This window comes from Thunnus maccoyii, chromosome 17, assembly GCF_910596095.1.
Source record: "Thunnus maccoyii chromosome 17, fThuMac1.1, whole genome shotgun sequence".
NCBI classification, from domain to species: domain Eukaryota; kingdom Metazoa; phylum Chordata; class Actinopteri; order Scombriformes; family Scombridae; genus Thunnus; species Thunnus maccoyii.
This window is the reverse complement of record NC_056549.1, coordinates 7714743-7741826: the sequence shown is the minus strand read 5'-3', so window position 1 is coordinate 7741826 and position 27084 is coordinate 7714743. Positions and strand designations below refer to the sequence as shown.

Below are 27084 nucleotides of genomic sequence, written 5' to 3'. Positions count from 1 at the left end.
TTATTGTGTGTTGTTTGGTCTCTCTACTGTGACAAGAGGGACATTTAAGTCAATTTCTATGGATTTTAAGTGTTGAATCCATGTAATTTGGTGTAGATAAAGGGCAGGAAAGATGTTGACTACACTGTTTAGTTAAAAAAAAAAGATATATGTGTGTGTTTGATGCAGCATCATAACATCTTTTCCGACATTCTTTCAATGAACAAAGAATTACTAATTCCTATTGCAGATGCTTTCATCCCTTCAGTTAAACTTTCGGTGATGCTCCATGACACTGAACACGCCATCAATCGTTGGAGCAAATCTAATCATGTTTAAGCCAATGAATCATACAGTCAGTAAAAAGTACAGGTATTTATGGAATTACCTCAATGTACTGTCATGTAATGCACTTTTGAGCAGCAGAGGGAAACTACAACCGTTTTAATGGCTTGTAATTTCTGAAAGTACTCATCCGTAAATATTTTACTGCCATAACTGTGGTTATAGAAACTATATCTGTCAGTCTTTTGGCACCTAGCCTACAACATTAAATGTAAAAAATCTGCCGTTTAAACTGTTTTTCATTCACTATTATAAATGTCAAGATGGAATATTGACATTTCAGTTATTTTTCTTTTAAATAGCCTTCATGAATGTGTCATAATTGATATATACATGTTGTATAAAGTGGATAGCCACATATTTAGCTACTCCCTTGTCCAATTTTTTATTCTTTTATATGAGTCCCTGTACATAGGCTAAAGGGTGAAAGAAGGACAGTTATACAGTTACGACAAAAATATGCCCCCATTATAATTTTAAAAAGCTTTACCACTACTAGACTACATACAGGTGCTGACTGGGGCTCAGAAGATTGCCAAAGACTCCTCTCACCCCAGTAACGGCCTGTTTACACTGCTGAAGTCTGGCAGATGCTTCAGCAGCCTTAAAGCTCGGACAGAGAGGCTGAGGAGGAGTTTTTATCATCAGGCCGTCAAAACTATAAGGAAATGCAGCCTTTTGCACATTTACCTGCTCACCTGCTTCTAACTATACAATACATTAAGTGTTTATTTATTTTAATGCATTTTTGTACATTTAATATGTCTTTAAATCTTCCCTTCTTATATTTCTTTAAAGTCCCCTAAGTCCCCCCTTCCTTCTAATTCTTCTTTTTTCCTCCTCTATAATATTTCACAATCTAGCTACCAGCAAAACCACAAATCACTGTACAACCCTGTATGTGACCATAATGGACTGTATGTGATAAATAAAACTTTTGAACCTTTGAGCCTAGACAACTGGGACATAGGATTCTAGGGCACATTGTTCCCTCCTAGTGTCCTTCGAAGTTCCCTACACGATTCCAGAAACCTCCCAATGGCTTTCGAGCGCAAACAAGAACTCAGTGCACGGCTGCCAAAAAGCCGCAGTCGAGTCGGACAGTTTCCAGCAGCCTTCAGAGAATATACAGGAAGTCACAGAAATAGTTACATCCTGTTAGAGCTGATCCCGATTTAATAAAATGTTATCAGATAATCAGATATCACTGTATGACGGGGTATAACCTATTAAAATGACCTTGTGATCATCAAAGCAGCATTTATTATGAATCTCCAATATTGTTAAATTATTTTACATAGACATTCAACTGATAGCAGGCGGACCATGACCTGCTGGTCAACACGCCGACCATAAACCAGCACTGCAGCTGTTAAAAAGCCCCCAAGACAAAACCTGGAACCACTACCTCAGCCAAGACTACCAACAAGGCCACAAATCACTAATAAGGTTTTGTCTTGGTTCTTAAGACTCAAACTAATTCACACTCATTCACCAAATAAAATGAAATTATTGTTTTTTTCTATGTAATTTATCTTGACTTGAGTTTTTGAAATAAACAGTTGTGCAGGAGAGGCAGGAAATTTAAAGCTTCTATCTCCTGGCTCCTAACTTCCTGCCTCTCCTGCACAACTGTTTATTTACTTTAAATGAATGAATAGCTGAGTATATGCAGGTAAAAGTTTATTTGTTACCTATATGTGAATGTCTCTGTGTACATATCGATTTTTAAAATATTGTATAAAAAATAATATTTTGTAATGCGCAAACAAATAAATAAATAAAGTAAAACACTACTCAAAATGCGAGAGGAGAGGAAAAGCAGAAATAGACATATCCTTTAGCCTATATGTGAAATATTTAGGCTGTTCGAGCTTCACATCTGTACAGAGAAGAAGAATCTTCATGTCACACTTGTTATAAACACAGAGCATTGTCAGGTTTTGAAACAATGTAATCAGATAATATAATACATCAAATGATAACCTCTATTTAAATCTCTCTCACATTACCAAAAGCTTTTTGTTATTTCAGTTCATAATGCTTTTTGAGCCTGTGTTCCCAAGAAAAACAACAGTATAGGTCATAAATTCCGTCTCCAAAAACGACCTATAGCTACGTTTAGGTGACAGACGCCATCTAGTGGTCAGAGTAATTATGGCGGCAAAAAGTGGACTTAGCTGCAGGAGACTGCTGTTCGTCTCCTGTTTCCAACCGCATGTCGTGACATTTAAAAAAAAAAAAAAACAGTTAAATGCTGTTTACTGTTGCCATGACGATGAAGGTTGCCTAACTTTAAGGAAGTCTTAACCACATTTCAAGTGAACATTTTAATGCAAACCATGATCTTTCCCTAATCCTAACTAAGTGGTTTTTGTGCCTAAACCTTACCCGACCTTAACAACAGCGTTGTCACAACATAAAACACCTTTATTTTGTAACAGTGATTTGTAACAGTTTTGGACCATAACGGTAGCCTATAAGCTGAAAACGCTCCATTGGGTCGTTCAGGTAAAAACGACCTATGTGGTCATGTTAATTTAGAGGACTTGTAACAAGAATTAAATTCATATTATTGCTATCTGTAACATTTGGTTACTGAATATTTTCTGCCTCTTTGGCTGATGAAAGTTGTCATCAACCACACATCTGAATTCTTAGCACAGAATCAGACTACTGAAATCCAAATATTTACAATTAAACAATTAAATGAAGATAAAACGTCATGTTGTTGGACCAAACACCTGAGCCAATCAGCTGTTTGATCAGGTGACAGCCAGGCTTTTCCCATCATGCCCTGATGCTTGCAGTTTGGTGGAAGTGGAGAGAGAGAGAGAGAGAGAGAGAGAGAGAGAGAGAGAGAGAGAGAGAGAGAGAGAGAGAGAGCAAGTGCGGCCGCCTTGATGATCTCGTGATGATATCGTTGCTCACGTGTGCATGACGTCAGAGCAAGTCGCGATCAACAACCATACCATGGGATCAAGTCGGACGCAAATCTAACCGGCATGATCGCCGGTGATCGATTGTGCGCAGGCCTGGCTCATCTGGAAAGAGCCTACGGTTTGATGCCTGGATAGTGGACTCATCAGCATCCGGCAACAAACTAAAGCAGAGGACCAGGACTACTACTTCTTCTTCTTCTTCTCCTTCTTCTTCTTCTTCTTCTTCTTCTCATCATCGCCTGTTAGAGCTCAGCGTGTGATTTGCTCTTCCTACCCGGTGGGTGCTGTCGTGAGTATGCTGCCCGGCTGTAGAAGAAGCCACAGAGCTGCTGTTTAGCCAGCTGTTTTGGTCAGCGAGGTTTAGCTGGCTAGCAGCGTCAGCCAGCTAACATGGACGTAGCTTAGCTTGGTGAGAGCAAACACCAGCTCTGGGTTGTTTTGGTAGTAAAAAATGAAGCTAATATCCAGAGTTTGGAGCACTTATAGCTCATCTGATAGCAAGGTGTTTCAGTTTATCGTATGAAGCTTTGTTATTAAAGGTTCATGGCTAAGCTTGGTAGAATGGGTCAGCTGTGATTTAACATAAGGCCGAAGCTATAATGATAACGTCATCTTTGGCTGTTAATGGGCACAATAACAGCTCCAGCCTGAAAGTATATTAAAACTGTCACCCTTTTAAAGTTGATATATTTGTCTGTGGGAGGTTAGTTTTAGCCCCCTTCCACTCAAATATGTGTTTTTCTTCTTGTTCTTACAGTTGGATGTTTGAGCTTCACTGTGCAGACTGATGTATGAGCAGAGTTTCACATTCATCTGCTCAAAGTGGAAAGTTTCTCTGTGCTCATTGATTGTAAAGGGTGTGGGCCTCTGAGCGTGATTTGTGACATCACAACTAGTCTGGAGCTAATCGTGGTCCAAATTACACATGTGTGAAACTTTACAGTGAAGTAGGAGACATCTCGTGTCCATCAGTTCAACTTTTGAAATGAATGAAATATATTTACATATTCATAGATGCTGGATTTTTTTAAAGGAGGGAGAAAGAGTAGATGCCATTTTAATGATTTTAATGATTGAATTGAACTGGAAAAAGCATATTAGACACAAATTATTATTCAAAGTAGAGTGTTTTATAGCCTATACATCTTAAACATGTCTGGAGGGGATCTTTAACTAATAAAAGAATAAAAGTTTAACATTTTACATTACATGTAGGGTTGTGCTAGCCTGGCAACTGCCTGAGCAAATAAAACATGAGCTCTCAGATTCGTCTGGTTCCCAGGTTTTAGGGCCGGGCAATATATCGATATTGTGATACAAGACTAGATATCGTCTTAGTTTTTGGATATCATAATGTCATGATAGACATAAATGTTACCTTTTCCTGGTTTTAAAGGCTGCATTACACTGAAGTGATGTCATTTCCTGAACTTACCAGACTGTTCTAGCCGTACTATTATTTGCCTTTACCTACTGAGTCATTATGTCCACATTACTAATGATTATTTATCAAAAGTCTCATTGTGTAAATATTTTGTGAAAGCACCAGCAGTCATCCCTACAATATCTTTGCAATATTAATATCAAAGTATGTGGTCAAAAATATTGCGATATTTGATTTTGTCCATATTGCCAAGCTCTACTTACATGTAGAACAGTACAAGTTTGATAAAAACATGTTTTGAAAAAAAAAGCATCTTATGGAAAAGCAGTTGCATTCCACTTTCCACTCGGAAATGTCAAATCTATTATCATGCAAAACATTTCTGGGCTCTGCTCTCCTACTGTGTTTGGCTGTATTGTTCCAGAAAATGTACCAGCTGACTGAAAATAGAGCTTGGTCCAATGAAGAGATGTTGCTCAACTCATTTATTTGAATACCTGCCTGTGGGAGTGTGTATTTGCAGGGAAGTGAAGTCCAATTTCAGTGTCAATCAGCACCGTCTGCAACCCAAAACTAACTGTATCCCATATGCTGCTTTCTTATAGTCTATCCCAGCAGCATAAAGATGTCCCTCTTTTGTCAAACACCTCCTCTAAATCACCCCGCTCTACAGAAATCAGTTTTTTTTTTCCCCCATTCAACATTTCTCTCTGGAGCCTTTTTATTGATTTTTCGCCAGCAGTTCATTGACCATCAGGTGAAAATTTCTCGCTTCCGTCCTCGGCACCATCAAACAAATTCCCACCCCGCTAAAGCTTAACAGTAATAAATAAACAAGTTAGCTTCAGATTTTAGCCTTTTTAATGGAAAAACACTTTTTAAAACCTGAAGGTGCCCCAAAAGGTTACTTGTAGCTTCTCTTAACATGTCTTCCTGTATACAGTATGGACAGGCTACTAAGCTCTGTGTCATTAGTTTGTTGTGGAAGTGTTTCTCTCACGAGCATTAGCGCACTAATCCTCTTCTTATAGCTTCATATGAACGTGACCAGCAGCTCTCGAGCCACATAACTGTTTGGAAAATGCAAAGCAAAGAGCACTGGGTCAGTGGGTTGAACTGGGAGAAAACGTCTAACTTCGACAACACAGCGTTGGCGCTAAAACTATTACACTGTTGGTAACTGTCTTTATGCTAAGTGGAGCTTCAGAGTTGTTGTTTTTTTAAATAGTTTGTCAATTAGACTATCAGCAGCTTTTTAGTTCACTTACATTTAAGTAAATCTCTCTCCTGGCTGGAATTACAGTATATTTGGCAGATAGCATTATCTTATTAAACAGGATTTTAAAATTAAATTGAGTTATTTGTCTGGAAACATGTGGCTCAGTATGAGAGTGAAGATAAAGATGCTAACATGACAACATCCAGCACATGTCTGGACACATCTGATCATTACAAGTGAACCCATATGCTTGTTCCTTCAGATCAATGATTCTTTAGACTTGATTCAAAAACAGCAATCAGACTAATCAATATACTGTAGACTCAGCAATTATGTTTTGTTTAGAAATTATTTGTCGTGTCAGCTCTGCAAACATTTTGCTTCCTTGTTTAACATGAGCCCAAGATAAAAAATCAAATGAGCTGAATGCCACTTTCTGTTGAGTCACAGTCTTGTGGGAGAAATATGGAGCCTGCTGGGAAATTTTGCTCAGTGTTGTTTTTTTTTTTTTTTTTGTAATTTTTTAAAATGCTTTTCTCTTATCACAGTTTCTTGGAGGCCGGCCGATGACATCATCGCATTGCTGTCAAATACCAGGGAGCTAATACAGAGAGTTAATCTCCGAGAATTTACAGTAAGTGTCTAGTACATGGTTCGATATCCATCAAACTCACGCTCCAATTTAATATGTCTCACACACACAAACACACATACACACACATCATACCCCTATGACCAGCAAGGATTCCTCACAGTTAATGTTCCATAATGAGTGTATATGTTGGCAAAAAACACTTTTTCAAATATTTTTTAGTCTACGCACAGTCTAGGTTTGGCCACATGCTAAAATTGAAGAAAGCATTTAATCTGTAATTTACTGCTGGTTTTCAGAAATTTCTAGTGACAAAACATCACATGCATTTGTGGCACCAAGCCTGAAACTGTGCTTTCCTCTGTGATACCTCTGAATCCTCCTGTTGCTATATGTGCGACTCAGAAAAAGCCACTAGGGGGCAGTCTTATGTTTGCCATCCCCCAACATCAGCCCAGTATCCCAGGCTGTGCAGAGGCTTTCCTGTGGGGCGTCCTGTTGAGATTTTCTGTTTGATGTTGAGGAAAAGAAAATCAGCAGGTAAACAAAAGTGGGAAGTTCATTGCTGACTCTTAATTTCACTCATGAACACAAGTCAAGGCAAACAAGCATGTGAATATCTATGATGCATTTTATTTAATCCCCAAATGATGAAACTTTTCTCTCTGAGATAGTTGCATGAGAGCTAAAGAAGCTCCTTTGTTACCACATGAGATGCGTAGCAGCCCATTGTGTGTTGACTTCATTTACACAGACATACATACAGTAGTGTGACTGAAATTTCCCATTGATTGCAGGTGTTACAGATTTGGACACATCTTCCCATTCACTTGAATGAGAAATTGTGTCCAAACTTTTGACTGTTACTGTACATTGATGGTTTGTTTAACATGCTGCTATTGCTGCCATTTTACAATATTGTTTTGATTTGTGACTATTTTATACAGATAATTGGACCTCGCTACAGTAGTCCACTTCTGTTCACTTTCTGCACTTTAAAGAGAAACTTCAATCTAGAAGAAAGTCAAGTTTTGTACAAATAAGCGTCTAAAATCTGTTGCTTTGATTGAGCCCCAGTGGAAAAAATCCATTCACTTTTAATTCATTTCTCTCAACTCTTCACTTTCCTAACCCTCACCATCTCTGCCTCTCTGTTATATCAATACCCCCCCCCCCCATTCCCCCCACCTCCCTTTCCGAATTTCTCTGAATCCCTCCATCCTGACTTCCCGGCCCTTATGAACAACTGGCCAGGACAGCTGGACTTAACAGCTGCTTGCCATCTCATTTTTGGCGTATCTTCATCTGGGCAAGTTTTTTTCCATAGCGTTGTCCTTTTTGTAAGCCTCTCTGTTTCTAAATCAGTCTTTAATGCTATCTTTGTGCCACCATTCAGCAAACTCTACACCGAGTCGTTTTTTGGTTTTTATCTTTTACTGATACCCCCATTTGCTCTTGTAGCCTTAACGTGTTGGCAAAAATCTGCTACTGTCTACTTAAAGCATCCCCTTTGGATAAAGCAGACATTCATAGAGATGACTTACTTGAGATCTTTGGGTTTCGCCTGGAACGAATAACAAAACTGTTATTTTCCGCATAAACATCTGTGTCATCTGTAGCTTCTTTGTTTTCTTTTGCTCTATTTACCGCCATTACCTTCTGCTGACGACACCAGTATTAAATGAATCCCATGTGCCATCTGCACTATAACAGCCCGGTCCGAATGTGCATCTGCTTGATGATATGCTGTAATCTTTCCCGATTGTGACCGCTGGCATGAAGCTGAGGGGAAATATTCCCTGAGCAGTGACAGTAAAGGAAAATGAGGTGATGGACAAAAGGTACTAAGAGTCTGAGAAGTTGTTTTTTTTATTAGTCGGAGTTGGAAAAATTGTATACTGTCTGAAAAGTTTGACCTATTTCCACCTAAATGAATAAATGAAAAGGTTGTGAGTCTATTTAAATGTGCCATTACTATTGCATATATTCATATAGTGGAAAGGAAGATAGAGACAGGGGAGACAGGAGGTAAAATAATTGTATTTGGTTCTATTTAATGGAAAATAATAGAAAAGACAAATGATTGGCAGAGTTTAAACCTTCTGTAACTTGCACTGCAAAAGGCCTGAAACTGGAATTATAGTTGAAGGATTGAGCCATCAAATGACCTGAGTGACCTTTTGTCCTGTTGCTGATCTCTGCAGTTGTTGGTATAGTAATTTATCTATCCTACTACGAGCCGTGTCTTTCCCTTTTCCTCCTCGGGGTGGCACAGGGGTTAATCGGACCGGGAGCTGGGTGCCACTGGAGGCATGGCTGCACACTTGCTGCCTATAATTCAAACTGTTGCACTGGATTCTTTGATGTGGAGCTGACGGATGGAGACGCTGGTGGATCTCGCGGACCCCGTGGCACCAGTGCGCTTAATCTCCGTCCCTCTTTGTAGAGACTTCAAACTGCTACACTGTATGAATTTGTGTCTTCTGGTGCTGACAGGGTGGCTGGCCAGAGCTACTGAACATTTTTTTAGTAGGAGATGTGCTCACCCAGCTCTGAAGCCTTTTCACTATCAGGCCTGTCAGGGGGGACATGGATTTAGATTAGTCTGAGATAAATATTATGCTTTCAGCGGGGATGAAATCTAACCCGCGACTCAGATTTCAAAGTTGTAGTCTTGTCCTGGGAGACCAGTCTAACTCCTAGTCTGTTAGAGGATCCAGTGTCTGAGTCAGTATTTTAAGCAACAGAAACATATGACTGATTGAGACTATCACACTATGTTATGTTTTGAATTTCTTAAGATTGCGTACAGGCTTGGGATGCATGATAAATCTAAATTTATACTGTATCTGTGTAGAATTTAGTGGCATCTAGTGGAATGGACTTCGCAGAATATTCATAAGTATGTTTTAATTAGTGTATAATCCCATGAAAATAAGAATTGTTGTGTTTTTGTCACCTTAGAATGAGCCCTTTATATCTACGTAGGGAGAGGTTCCTCTTCCATGGAGCCCACCATGTTGTACTGCCATGTTTCTAAAGTAGCCCAGAATGGACAAACCAAACACTGGCTCTACATGCCACCATAGGTTCTCTTACACACTTGGTAGGGGAGATTCAGGGGAGGAGTATCCAGTCGGTTGCAAACTGCACCCTCACCGCTAGATGCCACTAAATTCTACACACTGGTCCTTTAAACAGTCATTAATCAAAGGCTAGAGAGGTCATACTAGCCGACAAGAGGATTTGATCAATTTATTATAGTAACTGACAGAAATGCAACCAGCCCGTTGCAACATCCCAGATAGCATGCATGTAGTTTATTTAACAATCTCACCATAAAAATCCATTTAGTAGCTGTTCTGGAGCTTTCGGTTGCATCTGGAACACTTTCATTCTCAACCCCATGTAGGATTAAATGAAGAATGCACTGTGACTTACTGTAGTACCAAGAAACTTCATCCTAAACTCACACTGTAATTTAAGATGTTCAGGAAACTCACAAATTCAGTTGACTTTAGATAAAAATGTGACCTCTTATTGATTGAAGTTATCATAACACATTTAGTGTAATGACCACTGCACTGACATTAAGTTTAATTAGAATAAAGATATAATAACTCAGTTTTTTTTATGGTATTGCAATTCAGTTCAGCTTGTCCTGTTTTGAATTCAATCTCCCGGGATAATGAAGTGAAGAATAAACAGCCACATGTTTATATGGAGAAGCCAAAAAACATGACAGCAAAAAAAGAATGTTACATTGGTCTTTAAACACAGAAAGTGGAGAGGAAATGCTGACTAAATGACTAATAGAAAAAGTATGGCGAAATAGAGTCTCACTTTGTCTGTGAATTAAGAATAGATTAAATATCTGAGTCACAGGATGACTTCCCAAAATTGTTTTGACTCCTGACAACTTCTTCCATCACATACTCACTCACGCATGCATGCTGTGTAATTTAGAGGTTGTTCAGCACGTAGGCTTCAGCTGCCATACCGTCCATTTTGATCTCTTCTTGTAGAATAATAAATCCTCTGATCAGATGAACTGTTCTTCCTGTTTTTTTCCAGTCCTCATTTATCCCTTTAAATAACCAGACATGATATTTTTATGCCACCTTTGTACAGAGGCAAATGCTTCAATGCTCCAGCCTGATCCTTGTAATTGTTTCTTGATTACACCCTTCCTTTGATTGTAACTGGACTTAAGCTTTGGGTGTGTCTCTGGCATGTGGATGAGCCCGCCAAGCCAACTTTAAGCCTGAGCAGACACAGGCATGGATCCTATCATGGCATCTCGCAGACCATCCATCACATCAGCTCCTATCACAGTGTCTTTATGGACCTCATAATTGAAAGCAGGCTACTCGATAGGCCCTTTTCCTTTTGGTTCCTTGACTTTAGATGAGAGAAATCGATAGCGCCTGGTGCTCCTCAAAAAAAGCATATGTGAAATATTATAGGCTCTGGCCACTGCACTCTGCTTTCAGCGATTTGACCTGGAGAGGGCCCTGTGTGGGAAGAAGTGCTCGTTGAAAGAACCCCTGTCTCTGTCTTTTGCATCACCCGGGCCCAGAGCTTTGCCATATCGCTGCTTGCACCACAGCTGTCACTGTTTGTATATTTGATATACTGACGGATGCCGAAAAGGAACAGGTGTTGCGTATTAGTGCCACTATTTTATCCTCACCCCTGCAGAAGGAAAAAAAAAAGCGGACTGTGGTCAATAGAGTTGTCAGAGTGTATCATTGTAATATATGGCAATCTGACTTTTAAATTGAGCTTTGCTACAAAGCATTACCTTTGCAGTTTTCCTGAGGAAAAGGAAGAGGCACAGAGAGGGAAAAATGAATTAATGTGCTTCAGATGGACTGACTCCAAAGACAGATCAGAAACAAGGGAATGTCTTTGAACATCGACCTTTTCCGTCCTACCGTCTCTTCTCAGTAAGTGCTATTAGTCTGTATTGAGTTTGTAGGGATATTAACTGCAGATGGAAATTTTTGCATATTGGGTTTTGACGTTTATGTCCATCTTTTTTTTTTGTAATAGATGGATTCCACAACCTTATCTGATTATTTATTTGAATAACCCCCAAACTTGTACTGTTTTTTCTACACTGCAATGCTTAGCCTATTTGTTTTCACAGCAATAAAGTTCAATAGTTATTTGAACTAAATGTAAATCTTAATACCAGATTTGAAGCTGCTCAGACCGCAGCCCGACAGTGTGAACGACCTGACTTTGGGGTGTTTGAGTCCACTTGTGCTTACCTAACCTACTCCCAGTAGCTTAACCAAATAGATATTTTGTCATGAGCCATTACTTGCATATCAGCCTGGACTTGCTGGTTAATATTTCATGCCTTGATTCTTCAAGTGAACACATTTTTAAGCCCTTGCCTCTGCCTGGAGAACACTGTTTGTCTCCCTTCACTTCATCAGTCTTGTATGTGTGTGTGTGTGAGAGAGAGAGTGAGCGTTTTACCGAGTGGGTTGCTTCACTGCATCTTTCCTTGGTTGTTTAGCTCTTCAGACAAATCCCCAAAGACAGGGCCCTCGTTCCCCCCACAGAGAGCAGCCTCATTAGGATTTGTTGCACAAACTGGGGAATGTTGACTGGCTGAGGGAGCAACAAGGCCTTCCCTCCCAGGGACACATGTTCCTTGCCGCGGCCTGACCCTGGAGCTCTGGGCCTTGTCGAATCATATTTGGCTCATACGCCTCCCAGTTCAGGGGCTCAGTTACCCCTGGACCAACCTAATGCTCCCTCACTGAGGCCTGTAAACGGAGCTTAAGGTTTTAATAAATGGAAAGCTTGTTGAGGCAACATAGAGGGCTGATGTTGCCATCACGAGGTACAGAGTGTAGTGAATATCGCACCCTGACTGCTACCCTTGGGGTGCTCATTTAGTAAACCAAGGTGTAGGGAGCAAACTGCAGTCAAGCACTCTATGAGTAGTGTGTAGCGAGTGCACTGTGCATCCAGAATGCACATTGAACCAAGGATCAGAAAGAACTATACTGTTTTATCATATATCATTGGTACAAATGTTAGAAGGAGCTAAGAATCTTGTCTCATCTTCTTTAAAAGTATTGCTCTATCCATACAGTACTCCAAATATGTTGCCAAAAGCATCATTTTTCTTCTGTAAATTTAAAGAAACCAAAGAATCCTGCAAACTGTTATTGACTTACACTTAAAGGTGCAGAGTGTAGAATTTCATGGCATCTAGTGGAACGGACTTGGCAGAAATGGAATATTCATAAGTATGTTTTAATTAGTGTATAATCACCTGAAACTAAGAATCGTTGTGTGTTCGTTACCTTAGAATGAGCCCTTTATATCTACATAGGGAGCGGGTCCTTTTCCATGGAGCCCGCCAAGTTGCAATGCCATGTTTCTACAGTAGCCCAGAATGGACAAACCAAACACTGGCTCTAGAGAGGGCCTTTAGCATTTTTCACGAGTTTCGCAGCCACCCTAGGTTCTCCTACATGCTTGGAGGGGGAAGGGTAGTTGTATTCATTTGATTGCAATCTGCAACCTCACAGCTAGATGCCACTATGGTGGTCGTTTAATTTATTAACATTTGATCCTCAGGTAACTTTCATCTGTTAAAATTCAATGTAACTCTACATGATGAAGGTCTAAGGACCGAAACTTTGGCTGGTCACTAGAGCTGCAACGATTAGTCAATTAATTGATTAGCTGATGGACAGAAAATTAGTTAGCAACTATTTTGTTTGAGTAATCATATCAGTCTTTTTTGAAATAAAAATGCCAAGAGCAGCAGCATCTCAAATGTGATGATTTACTGTCTTAGCTTGTCATATATCACAGGAAATTTAATTTCTTAACACTTTTGGCTCTTAGTCAGACAAAACAAGAAATTGTGAATGCCATTTTTTCACTATTTTTCAATATTTCATGGATTAAACAATTAATTCAGTGAAGTCACTCGTTGCAGCCCTACTAGTCACTGCATTTTTCTGTTCTTATTAATGATGCAGAAGTTTATTTGGAATCAATGCTTCATTCAGTAACCACATTTGCAGTAGTATTTAACACTGTAATACAATTAAAATCAAATTAAAAAGTTGCTTCATGTTTTGTGTAAAGTATCATTAATGTTAAAGTCAAAACTGCTAAACTGCGAGTGAAAGAATAGTCTGTTAAAACCTAAACATGGCTGCATGAACTGATGAAATAAATCTAGGTATCATCTATAAGTATAAACGCTATAAACCAGTAATGATTCTATCCTGTTCTACAGACACGTACGTCTAAAGGACGTCACTGTGTCCAAACTTGTAAGTCATGTCATGTCACGTACCATTGTAAGGCAGAGGTAAAGCTATTCAATTACTCAGATAAGCCACCTCAATCTACTTTACAAGGGGCGTTCTGTTTATCGCTCCCTCTGTCAACTCCTGCCATCTCATCTTCAAGTAATATCATTGCCATTCATGTTTGGCATTGGCAGTCAGGGGTGGATAGTTAATGGATTGGCAGACTTTGGCTCTTCCGGGCAATAGAGATGGAAATGTCACCTTCACCTTGAATGGAGAGAAAAAAAAAACCCCAATGTGTCACCATAAACAACAATATCATGGACAAATTCCAGTTGTGAGTGTGTCATGCATAATTAGCAGACAAAGGAACAGAGATCTTGATTGTCTGCTTTTCATCACTGTTGAATCATCCCCACCTCTGCCAGCACTGTTTTTCCATCTCCTCACCCTTTTCTATGTCTCTCTTGTGGTCTTGTTGACCGCCACCTTCCTGTTTCTCACACTACAAAGATGATATAATAAAGATGCTTGCTTTCTGTTAGCCCATTAGTGTTGAATGGTTGAAAGGGCTCACCCCCATAGGAACTGGTGCGAGCCAATGTTGAGTAATGCCGGACATATGGAATATGTAATTCGCCGAGAGTCCCGCGACTCTCAACACTTAGCCTCTGATTTCCAGCACACGTTGTCTCACTCACTTTAGGGCTTGTGTCCATAAAGGGTTTTTTTTTCTGAGTGCCGGCATCTTTTTTCACTTGGTTTTTTATAGCACTTCTAGTTGAAAATCTCTAAACTTTTCAGAAAGGAGCTGGTGTCGTCATTGTTGCTCCTCAACCAATCATATATTAGATGGGGACGGACTCCTCACCCTGGTTACCAAGAAAATGGAAGAGATTCAAGCCCTCAGGAACAAAGCCAGGCTTTGAAGCCAATTTGACATAGTGGCCGAACCGTGTAATTACAAAGTCATGTGATGCTATTGAGCCCAAAAAGACTTTTCCCTATACTTACATTGTGAAAGAGACGTCTGTAAATCAGCAGATACATTTTTTTTGAGCATCACAACCCCTGCGAAACGACTTGTATCACTATCAGAATTTGATCAAAAGAAAAGCCGCAAAATTGAATCGTTTCATCCCCAGTCAAGTTAGCTGGAGGGCTAAACCGGACGTTAGCTGTCCCGACCGGCGGAAGTCTCTAGTGAGCATGCTCCATAGGCACATTGGGCCCATAGAGCGTGCGCAGTATGTTTTCAGGAAGTGGCTTTTTTGAATGAATGCAATACTGTGCAACTTTCATAGGAATGAACGGGGCCCCGCCAACCCTCTGTTAACATAGCGTTAAGTTAGCTACCTAGCTAATGTCAATCTGCTTCCTTTTACATATTGTCACTTATCCAATTATAGGGGAATGTTGCCAATAAAAATATAAATACCGGAGGGACAAGAACAGGAAAGAAAGAAAGGCTGAGAAAGAGAAGAAGAGTGGATTTTATAGAAACAAAACCCACGTGCAGCGAACAAGTGCTTAATCCCAGCACTTTTCTGCCAGAGAAAAACACTATATGGACACACGCCTTTACTTAGCCCTGGTTTACTCTAAAAAAAGGATGAAGTGAGCTTTTATTCTTTTATTCTGTTGTCTCTTTTCATTTTATTGATGATGGAAGTAATTTCCTGTTGGATTTTATACAGTTTTACATCACATAGAACGAAGTAGAGCCAGTTCAAATGATATAAAGAGAGGCAGAAAAAGAGGAAACAGAGTAAGAGAAAGATGTGACAGAATTCATATCTTCTCTGCTTCTCTGAACACTGGCATCAATCAAGTGATGACATGTTTTACTGGTTGCTTTGATACTTTTTAAGTTGAAGATGGCATGTACAGTTGGATTTATGTCCTGTCTGTCAGACTGTGATCGTATTGATGAATCAATCCTGCCAGCGGACCCAAAAATAGGTACAGAGAAGATCCGTGTAATGCTTATCAGTTCAATTTTCCATATAAAAAATAGAAAATTGGAAAATTGAATTCAGTTCTCTAAAACTTTATTTTTCATTCGTCAGATTGTTTTTCAGATTTTCTATTTGTGGAATGTTGGATAGAAAAGTGGAAAAAAGAAAAATAGAAAATCGGGAAGTTTTTATTTTTTATTAATTCTATTTGTGTCTTGGGCTGCCTGAGAAGGCGTCTGACTCAACTTACATCTGATTGGCTGGTGGGGGCTGCTTGTTTCGCCTGTCGTCACACCTGCGTTCAAGGATTACATCCAGTCATGGCTGCGCACAGATCTCATTGTTGTAGGTGAGTGTCACATCTAGATGCCACCAAATCTTACACATGGGTCCTTTAAGTTGTTGAGTAAGAACAGTTCAACTAAATGAGGCTTCTTTGCCAATTCTTTATTCTTGGTATGACCATGCGGGCCAGACCTTGCCTAAGCATCTGTTAATCTGCTTCTGCATGAGAAAGCACTATAGGAGATGGTTCATGTTTTAGAGGGCATGTTTAATGTCTGTCAAGGAACAAAATATAAGGCTTTCGTATCAATATATCTTGTGGGCAATAATGCCTTTTCCTGGGCTCCTTCATCCTCCAGTCTGAGGAAAAAGGAATCTGAATTCCGGTGTTGTATTCTTGCATTAACAGCTATTAATAGTTAACTGATTTTTTTTTTTTTTTAAATAATACTGTGTCCAGAAGCATGCACCACACATGTGGAGCAGTTGGCAGTTGTATGGCATTACGCAAGCATATCATTAAATCTGCTAGGGGCTGGTATTATTATTAGTCACTCAAAACATTTCACATTTATTTCCCTTTAAAATGCATTATGCTCCACACTACGGTGCTCTGTGAACTTGTTCTGCCACAAAAAATGTATAAGAAATCACACTAGACTTAATTAGCCCAAGGAAGACATAATATATCTCTGTTTTTCTCTTGTACTGGGATATCTGCTACCCACTGTGTGAATGGTTCAATGATATTAGGAACCAGAGTTGATGCAGATGCAAAGGGACAGTCAAACCACTGATCAGTCACTCCGTAACAAGTACAGTATATAGGATGTCCTTTCTCCAGAACTCCCACTGTCATGGACCAGACTGACACTACTGTTGAGTGACAACTGGACCCACACTTTTTCATATGTCAAATTAGTCAACATCATCCATAAAAAGGATTATAACTTGCAAAAAAAAAATGTGCTGAAGTGTGCATTGCTTGGCAAAACCACAAAAAATGGCAAAGCACGCAGCTGCTCCTCACACCGTGCACCGTTGACCTTCTCTAAGCTGATGGAAAAGACAAGTTTAAATTCCCCTAATATTTTACACCCAATTACACCACACTGCCTAATCATTACTGACACGCACCTGACTGTGCAGTTAACCTCATGGCAAGTCACCAAAATATGAAACCCAAGCAGTTAAAGGAAAAAACTTGAGTGTGTGACTCATCTGTATCATGTGTTACCACCCATATTGGTAAATACTAGAGGGAAGACATGTTTGTTGGATTAAAACACTGTCGCCAAGAGACCATTAGGAATTTGAGAGGTCAAATAGACATGAATGTGTGCACTTTTCAGCTCATTGGGCCTGGAGGCACTATGACATAGTGTTTTGGAAAACTGCAGAAATGATATTTTGACATTTACTCTGTGAAAGTCTCTCTATCCTAAAAATGTCAGTTCCCTGCTGACCTTCTCTATGAAACTGGTGTGATTACTCAGTCTCCTTGCACAATGTCTGCATTATTTGACTAAAACCCTTTACTCTGAGTTCCTCGGTTCAATTTGGCTACTCGAGGACACCGTAGAGACCCGTAATACCTGAGAATGTGCCCCTGCGACAGAGCTGAGAGGCAGCACGGATGAAAACCGGACTTTAATGATCACAGATGGAGAACTGGCTTATCCAAACCCCTACAGAGCACAAACCCCTTTTCCTCCTCTGGCTTCTTTCATCACCGCCGGAACATTGGTACATTCGACAAGTGGTTGGCCATGAACTGTCTCGATGGTTGTTCCATGGCGATACTTCCACAGGAAAGCTGTTGAAATTCATGACACTTAATAAGGAGACCTTGTGCTTGATATAATACTTCTCCAGGAACAAGAACGCATCACTTAGCGAAGCCCTCCGTCTAGGGCTCTATGCATCAGCTGCTACACTTAGGCCGGATCTTAATTATATACATACATTTTAACCTTGCGTGATAATTACCTCATAGAAACAAAATGTAACTTTTGTACAATATGAGTAAAACATTTCCTATTGAATGGAGTTTATCACTTTGTTAGGTAGTCAGGTATGTAATCATGAAGCGTGAAGATTTAATGGGGTCTCTGAGCAATTGGATCTTCAGAGTAGAATATGCGCGCAACCTATCATCCTCACAATGAAGCAATTTCAAGAGAAATCCGTCTTCCTCTGACATGCGTATCTCTCGCTCGCTGTCTCTCTCTCTCTTCTTCTGTTATATTCTCCTGAAAGGCGTCCAGGAGTCTGAAGCCTTAATTCAATAAGAGATAAATTGGAAAAATGTGCAAATGTAAGGCATATTTTGGGCTCGCCGGCCAGAAGAACATTTCGAGAGTGCATTTCGTACTCCCTTTTGCAACTCCACTGCCCTATTCCCTCCCTTTATTTTCTGTCTGTGTGTGTGCTGTAAATCGTCCCAGAGTTCCATCTGCCTTCTCGCCGTAAGAACGGTTAAGAGAACGTTCATTAGACTGACACAAACCAGAGAGGGCTTGCGAGGGTGGGAAGGTGCTCCCAAGGAGGGATGAAGGAAAGGGTGGGGGGGGGAGAAGAGAGCAATCTTGGCCTGGGCCCAAGCCACTGACCCTGGAGGGCCTGTTGTTTGGGTCACAATACAGAGGTGGATGGATAGATAGAGAAAAAAGAGGAGGAGGGCTGTGCCAGAGGGTCAGTCTAATCTATTTCTTTTGTTTCACTTGACCAAGACCTTTGTGTAGCATGAGTCAATCCATAAATTGCACCAAAAGGCTGACTGTAGAGCTGCTGCCAAGCCTCCCTCCCTCTTTGTCTCTTCATCTCTCTCTCTCTGCCTCACTCTTTCTCCTCCCTCCTTTTTCCCAGTATTCTCTCTATCACTCTCTGCCTTATACGTCCTCCTCATCCACCCTCTTGATAAGATCACCTTATGTCTCTCTTTTGCCCTGTTCTCTATTCCTCACCCCATTTCTATCTTTCTCCTTTTACCTCTCCTCCCTCTTCTAACCCTTTCTTTGTCTTTCTTCCTTCCCTTTCTGCCTCTCTGTCCCTCTTTCTCTTTTTTTTCGGTCTCTTTCTCTGCATCCTCAGAAAAGTGCTGCTGTTTTCGTTCAATTTACTTCATTGTTTAAGTAGAGATTTAACAGCGTGTTTAATTTTGTTAAGATTAAGTTTCGTGTCTGTTTTTGTTTTACCATTTGCTTTTTTAGCCTACTATTGAGAAGTAGATATTTTTCTTTTTCAGCCAGAGAGTTTCCTGTCTTCCATGCGGATTAAAATTGACAAAAAGCATGTTCGCTCCACCGCATGCCAGTTTGATAAAGCTGTACAGACACACCTGCATGCAAACAATCACATATGGTACATGAACGCATACACACTCAGGCATGCATGTACACACACAAATGCACACCCTTACATGTCAACATAAGTGAACGGCAACATTTGGCTTGCATTTTCTTTGGCAGCGTCTTTTGAAGCGCGGGAGGAGGGGTGTGTGTATGCGTGCGTGTGTGTGTGGAGTAGGTTGAATAGGAACCCATGAGGGGAACAGTACTTCAAAGCTCTCTGTTTTTAGTACAGTGTTTCACTAATGCTCATTTTGTTTTGGATTCCTGGTGGACGCAGCAGCTCTATGAGCCGAGCAGAGCTCTGAGTGGCTGCATGTGACCCTGGCCAATCTCAGGCTAGCGGCTGTGGGAGCTGAGGGTTCTGGCAAAGCTGCGTGCCTGGCTTCTGTGTTCCAGTATATTTACTAATGGCACTCGCTGGGGTGTTGGCAACCCCTCAATCCCCACTATATGGTCTCTGTGGTCCGTACTGCATGATTACGCTGGGTAGAGGCAGGATGTTGGGAGCTGCTTTTAACACAGGCTTGAACTCCAAGCACAACTGAGCACCACTTTTCTGACAATTAAGGCACTCTTTTCTATTTCTTGTAGCATTCATGCTTTCTTTTTTATTGCAGTTTCCATATTTTTTCACATTCTCTTCCTCCCCATTCATTATTTAAACATTTTTCCTAACATTTTCAACTGTAAGGGTTTTTTTGTTTTTTTTTCCTGGCCTTTATTCTGGACATAGTTCAGATACTGTCAGTTCAAGTCCAGATACAGTTTGTTGCCTTCGTCAGCTGCCTGTTTGCTTCATTGGTTGGAAATGTGCAGTACATTTTTCTCATGGCATGGCAAAACAAGTCTTACAATCATACTTTCAGGGTATAAATGAATAACAAAGCAAATTCTACCAGTACAGTAAGTTCTGCTTTACATGTACATACTGAATCTATGATGCTTTAGCTCATGCAGGTAAAACATATAACATGTACCAGCTATTTTACTGTGGAAAATGAGCGCAAGACTCACTTTGTGTTTTAATTAATGTGCTAAAATGTGTTTTTTAAAGCATGCCTAGACAAGCTGCAAGAGCAACTACAGAGAAAGAAAATGCTACAGAGTTTTGAAGTGAGAGGAGCGCTCGTTCCGCAAGTAAGGTCCCATTCATTCTTGAATGGCTTGAATGGGCATGAAACTCTCACCGGGTGAATCATAAGTACAAAGGATGAACAACTGCATTGGAAAATTACTATGGCGATAAAGTGACACGAAATATTACTTAGTAGATTTACAGTAAGAAAACTTTGATTAAAATACTTTATAAAACACTTTATATAAATATTTAGGTTATTTGATTCATAACTGAATTCCTGTCAAAAATTATATAGATTAACTAAATATCTGGCAAAAATGTATTTAGATCTACTTAAGTAATGTAATTGAAGTCATGTGAGACGGTAATGAGGACGCTCAAGGGGCATTTCTTTAAGTCACATCCAATCACAGCTTTAGATTCTAGTGAAAGCTTGAAATTACACTGTAGAGAAAACCGATTTTACAATTTTCAGCTTAAATGAATTCAACAAAGTGACACGAAATATTACTCAGTAGATTTAAAGTAAGAAAACTTTGATTAAAAATACTTTACATTGCATAAACTACTCAAATGTGCACAAAATGTGTGTTAATATAACCTAAATATTTAGGTTATTTGATTCATGATAACTGAATTCCTGCCAAAGATGATATAAATTAACTAAATACCTGGCAAAAATGTATTTATATCTACTTAAGTAATGTAATTTAAGTCATGTGAGACGGTAATGAGGACGCCCGATTGTGCTAATTGTGAGCGAAAGCTTAAAATTACACTGTAGAGAAAACATATTTTTACAATTTTCAGCTTAAATGAATTCGGTTTCTGATTCTTGGTTAGTTTTGGATGAATTTGTCAACTATGGTGTTGTGTTTTTTTTTCCCTACTGGAACAAATTTGAATTAACTACAGCTTTGATTCACTGGTGAAGAAGCTAGTCAGAAGCATAGGAAGCTGTACTACTGTAGATACCAGTTTTTGGGTTGAAGTCGTGGCAGACAGAGGCGATGTATGTTATCAACATGGATTTTATTACATTTTTTCCAGACATGGCAATGTTTGGCAGTAAGAGCCGCTGTGTAATTTTTGCACTTCGTTTCCCAGAGATCACTTTGGAGTCAAACAGTGTGTCCATTAGTGTGTTTTTTTGTAGGTGGTACTTATCTTTCATGGTGATTTCTCTGCTAGTTATATTTATTCCAAACAAACTACTTTTACTGGAAACATAAAATGTGTAATTTCCTGTGTGCTAGAGTTTTTATTATGTACAGACCTACCAGACATAAGATGGTTGGAACACAGTGGGATTTTAGAGTAGCGAAACTGGCTGTTTTATGTAAAGACATCACAAATTATCACTTATTATATTAGTGTTTAATGTGTCTTACTCAGTGGAATATGTAGCATAATTGCACATTGCCAATTTTAAGTAAATTAGACCAATCTTACTCCATATAATAAGGGCTTTGTGTGTTTCCAGTGGACTTAGTCATTTGTTTCCAGTCTTATTTAGACACAAAAGCCTTGTAGAACACAGGGCTTGAAGCCAGATACCCCCCCCTCTCTGAAGATATGAGAGCCTATACACACACAAATGAATGAACACAACTAGAGCTGCAATGATTAGTCAATTAATCAATTAGCTGTGAAACTGTTTAATTTATCACCAACTTTTTTAATAATCGATTTATCATTTGAAGTCATTTTTTAAGAAAAAAAAGTCCAAATTCTTTGACTCCAGCTTCTTGAATGTGAATATTTTCTGTTTTTTTTAGTCCGCTGGGACAGTAAACTGAATATCTTTGGTTTGAGGACATTTGAGGACGTCATCTTGGGCTTTGGGAAACAGTGATCAAGAGTTTTTTACCCTTTTCTGACATTTTATAGACTTAACTATGAAAATATGATCGTTAGTCGCAGCCCTACACGCTACTCTTGGCAAGGATTTCCAAGTCTTACGTCACCCTGTAGGACTTTTATGGAGAGAAATTAGTCTCAGTACTGGGGGACAAATGTGTGTTTTATGATCCTCCAATAAAAAGATTTACAAATGTATTGATGATTTGTGAGTAATTCATGGTGTTCGCAAATGCATTTTCCACCCCACAAACGTATACCAACCAATTTGAACAAATGTAAAACAATTTTACAAATACGACCCAACTGGAATAACTGTCAGCATCATACAAATATATTTCCAAACTTCAAGTTCATAAATCATCCTGTGCATATATATGTCTAAAAATGAAGTGTTTTTGCACATATTTAGATTGTTGAATGTGTGGATTAAGTTACATTTGTGTTTGGAGTTTTCAGACTCTTTTCACAGCCTCCGATCCACAAACACATGTTGCGTTTAAGTGCCGGTGGAAAACTCGGATGTCTGGCTTTTCAGTGCGTTCACATATTGAGACTACTTTCTCTCTCTAGACTTTACTCTTGATGGTCTGTAACTGCCAGCGCAGGATATCCTCAGCAGTCAAGGCCAACCCAAGAGTAAAGTGTTCGACTGTAGGTGTGTGTGTGTGAATGAATGCATGATTGTATGTATCTGTCCTTGGGTGCCTCTCCTTTTTTTTGTGTGTGTGATCACACGGTTTCTGTTCTTTCAGCTGTGTCTTTTGGTATATTTGAGATGAAGGGTTGAAGCTTGATGATGTCAGACTTTTTTTTTTGTGTGCTCTTTGTGATGATTTCATTTAACTGTTGGTCTTGGTGTTTCTTTCTGGCATATGCACAGTAGGTATGTGTTTCTGAACAACTTGTCCACAGCTGACAACGTACAATATGCTAGAACTTCACCTTTTCATTTTCCCCCCAAGACTTTCCCAAGAAAATAAAAAAGAAAACAGATGACAGCATACATGTAAAATGGACTCATATGAATGTGAATCAATGGCTGCCCACCATGTCACCAAGAGCGGTCCAATTCCTTACTATAAACTAATACATAGAAGTATACACTATGTAGTAATGTTAGCAGTGCATTTAGTTGGCTAAAATATGTAAATCACAGTTTCCCACATTCCAAAATGATGCCTTCAGATATCTTGTTTTGTTTAAGGAACAGTCCAAACTCCAAGGTTATTCAGTTTACACTTATATTAACTTATAAGGAGATATAATCAGGGGAGTTTTTCCTTGCTGATGTCGCCAAGTGCTTGCACATGGGGGAATCCTGGGTCTCTGTAAATTAAAGAGTACGGCCTAGACCTGCTCACTGAGATAACTTCTGTTGGGTGTTGGCGCTATATAAATAAAATTGACTTGACTTGATATAAGATAAGAGAAAAGAAGCAAATCCTCAGTTGCAACCAGAGAATGGTTGGGGATTTTGCATGTTAGATGGATTAAACAATTAAATATTGTTGCAGATTGAATTTCTGTTGAACAATTAATCAATTAATTCACTTGTTTTAGATCTAATGTGTCAGATTTAAATGCTAATTCCAATTTCAGATTTGAAATCTGAACTAAAAGCTAGTAAAAAAGTGAGTTTTCAAGGATTTTATACTGTATTTCTGTCTCTTAGCTCTGAAAACATCTCTTCAATTACTATGTTGTAACTGGGATACAAGGTAAGAGTCTAAAAGCTCTGATAGCAGCTCAGTGGCCCCAAAGAAGTCTTCTTGACTAGTCATGAAAATGTAGACAGACATGAGAAATGTGCTGCTTCATAACTATCATATGGTTTCTATGTATTGTCAGGACACAGGATAAGAAATACACATTTTCACAATATTGGATTAATGTTTCTTTATACTTTTTGTTTAATCTTACCAAATCCCAGTCATTATTTACAAGAGTCTAGTAGTAGTAGTAGTATTTGGTTATTGATGTTGGAGTATAATCCCACTGACAGATTGTATGTAGAAATACTGGTTGCGCTCTTACAAGTTCCAGAGTGCAGTCGGGTCTGGTCTGTATCAGCTGTCAGCAATTCTCTGGCAGGTCTGACCTGAGCTGTGCCATCCCCTCTGTTACCGTAAGCACAGCAGGTTTATAGACCTCTGGAGACGCTGTGCTGTAGTCAGGCCTGTTGCTTCATTTAGGTGGACTTTATTGTGATTTGTGGATTTTTTTTGTTTTTGGGTTTTGGGGGTCAATCACATTCTCATTTATTGACTAACTGTGGTTCAGATTAATGTTGTGATTACCCCGGCATGGATCAGTGAATTCCTCAGTGACATAGCTTTGAGTCTGATTTAAACTTATGACCCGCTTTCCCATCTTTGCTGTCACTTTTGGGAAATGCTGTCCAGTTGGAGAAGCTTTGAAAACATGATAAATGGACAGGTGCTGATTTTGATTTTGGAGATAAAGTAGACTACAAGCTATACATTTTTAACATTAACTGTATGAAAACATTGGCTTAGCTCCTATATGCACATCTGTGTCTTGTTTTGGTGTGTAGTCTTCCCAGAATACTATGTACTAGAAACATAATAGACTCACTATTAGTTGAAAGTTACTTAATACACTTAATACTTAATAAACAGGGAATTATTTCTCTTGATTCTCATAAATCCTTCAAATAACTTATTATTGCAAACCTGCTGTCACACTTACTTCTCCTTCTCATACACTTCCATCACACCCTTCCTCCTTCCATCCTCTCTTTAGGAAGGAAACAGGACTAGCTTTGTTTTTGTAATGATCACTTGGGCCTAAATCACATTTCCAAAGCTTGGAGGTCACAACAACTTCCCCTTTGGGGTTTGATTTAAGTGGCACTTAGGCCCGCTACTGTAGCTAATCACAAGGATTTATAGAGTGCATCACCAAGGGGCCGGAGGACCAAGGAATGTTTGCTGGCACCCTGCTGCAGGTGTTACAAACCTCTTTTCTTTCGTCCCGTCTTTCTTTTCCCTCCTCTATTATAGTGGCTGATGGAAGGCAGCTGGAAGACCTTGCTTGTTCTCCACTTGTTGGGTTAAATGGGGGTTCTGTTGGTGGAATATAATGCTGGCAGCACCCTCCACCTCCTCCTCCTGTCACTGGTCACTGCCCAGTCCGGAAAGTCCTCCGCGTAAAGCTTTCATAATTACATTGATCTTGAGGGGGCCTTTTTACGACCTGCTGACGCATTCAATCACATTTCAGCATGGCCCTTGTTAAGGGCTCCTGTGTTTTGCATATTCCAAGTTCATGTCCAACAGTTAGCACTTCTCATGTTTCTGGTAATTGGGAGTTTTCACATGGCCCTGAAGGAGAGGGGAAAAGGATGGAGGATGGAGGGAAGGAGGAAGAAGCAAACAAGAGAGGGGGGAGGGGGGCAGCGTGGATACACCAAGAGAGGGTTCTTGCTCAATTGAGTCAGAGGGAGACAGAAACTCCAGAGGCATGTACTACAAGATCCAGATGTTGTAACCTCCCAAAAAACACCCAACCCCATCATCCGCATGTCTACTGTACATAACCTTAGAGATGGATTACATTGTATCGAAGGAATTCACTCGTGTTCTCACCATCGTCCACGGTGCCTCTCAGTTTTGTTTTCCAGGCTAAATACAGGAAGTCATTATTAGGCTCTGCCTTATCCAAGGAAACATATCTGTTCCCTCTCCCCTCTTCCTCCCCCTACCCTCTTTGAATTTCCCCCCTATCACATCTTTGGTCTGGTTTGAGTGAACGCAACAGCGGGCCAGAGCTAATGAGCTTGCTGTGATCTAAGAGCAATGCCATCTATAGGCATTCACCCTGTCCTGTGCCAAATGCCAAACACTTAACCTGGAAATAGGAGGCAACAACAGAAGAAAACCCTCACATGAGAGCCTTAAATGTAACCTAGTGGCCTTATTTGGAGAATTTTAGTCTGATTATTTGCAGGTTTTGCCCTTAAGAAGTGCCTCAAGGAGGGAAGACATTCAAGATTATTTATGTGACACAACAGTTTGAGTCCAAGAAGTCTCGAGATGGATGATGAGGTTAAATAAAAGTGAGGAATGAGAATCAAGGAGTGTTCGGAGTCTTATCTCTCACTCACCTTCCCCACCACTCCCCTCTTTCCTCCTAATCCTGCCCCCCCCCCCCCCTCCCTCCTTGTCCCCATCCTCCTCTTCTCTCCAAGTAACCTTTGGCATGAGAGGTCAGCCTTGTGTTCAGCAGGATGACCTTTGGTAATGAGAAGGCAGGTTAGTGGGCGACCTGGAAGTGCTTTGTCCGCCTCTCCTGGGAACACAAACAGTGACGGCACTAAGGCACACAGGAACAGCTGCAAGGCTGCCTGTCTTGTGTGCTCCGTCCTGCTCTGACGCCCATTTGTCATTTCACTGGAAAAACAGAAATACGAACCAAAGGCAAATCTCCTTGACTGATCCTCCTCAGGTGTCAGGGCGCTGCGTTTCTTCGAACTTCACAGATTCTATGTCGTCTTTGAGAACACGCTGCTGTCTTAAACTTGATTTAGGTTTAGGTGATTTCAGGTAAGCTTTGCAAATAGTTTTAATGTTAATAATTAATTCATGGATAATTACAATGACACATTTCCTTGTGGTTAACTCTTCAGACAAGTGGTCCTAGTAGACTCCTCTTTGAAGCTTACCTTGTGCCCAATTTCCAAAGACCCAGCTCTTTTGTGATCTTTGCTTTCTTTATCTGGGAAAGATAAAAACTTGTTTTAGTAGCACTGGAGTGAGTGATCCACCCACA

At 39.9% G+C, this 27084-nt stretch overlaps 1 protein-coding gene across 3 annotated transcripts in view; it reads left to right on the top strand.

The window, feature by feature from the left end:
• Nucleotides 1-3216: 3216 nt before the first annotated feature.
• disp1 (dispatched homolog 1 (Drosophila)) overlaps nt 3217-27084 on the top strand; it is a 92292-nt gene continuing 68424 nt past the window's right edge. The window contains exons 1-2 of one of the 3 annotated variants that reach the window (XM_042390231.1): nt 3217-3543; nt 6418-6503. The gene's annotated coding sequence lies outside the window, so the exon portion shown is untranslated. The other 2 variants (XM_042390232.1, XM_042390233.1) reach the window with 2 other exon arrangements.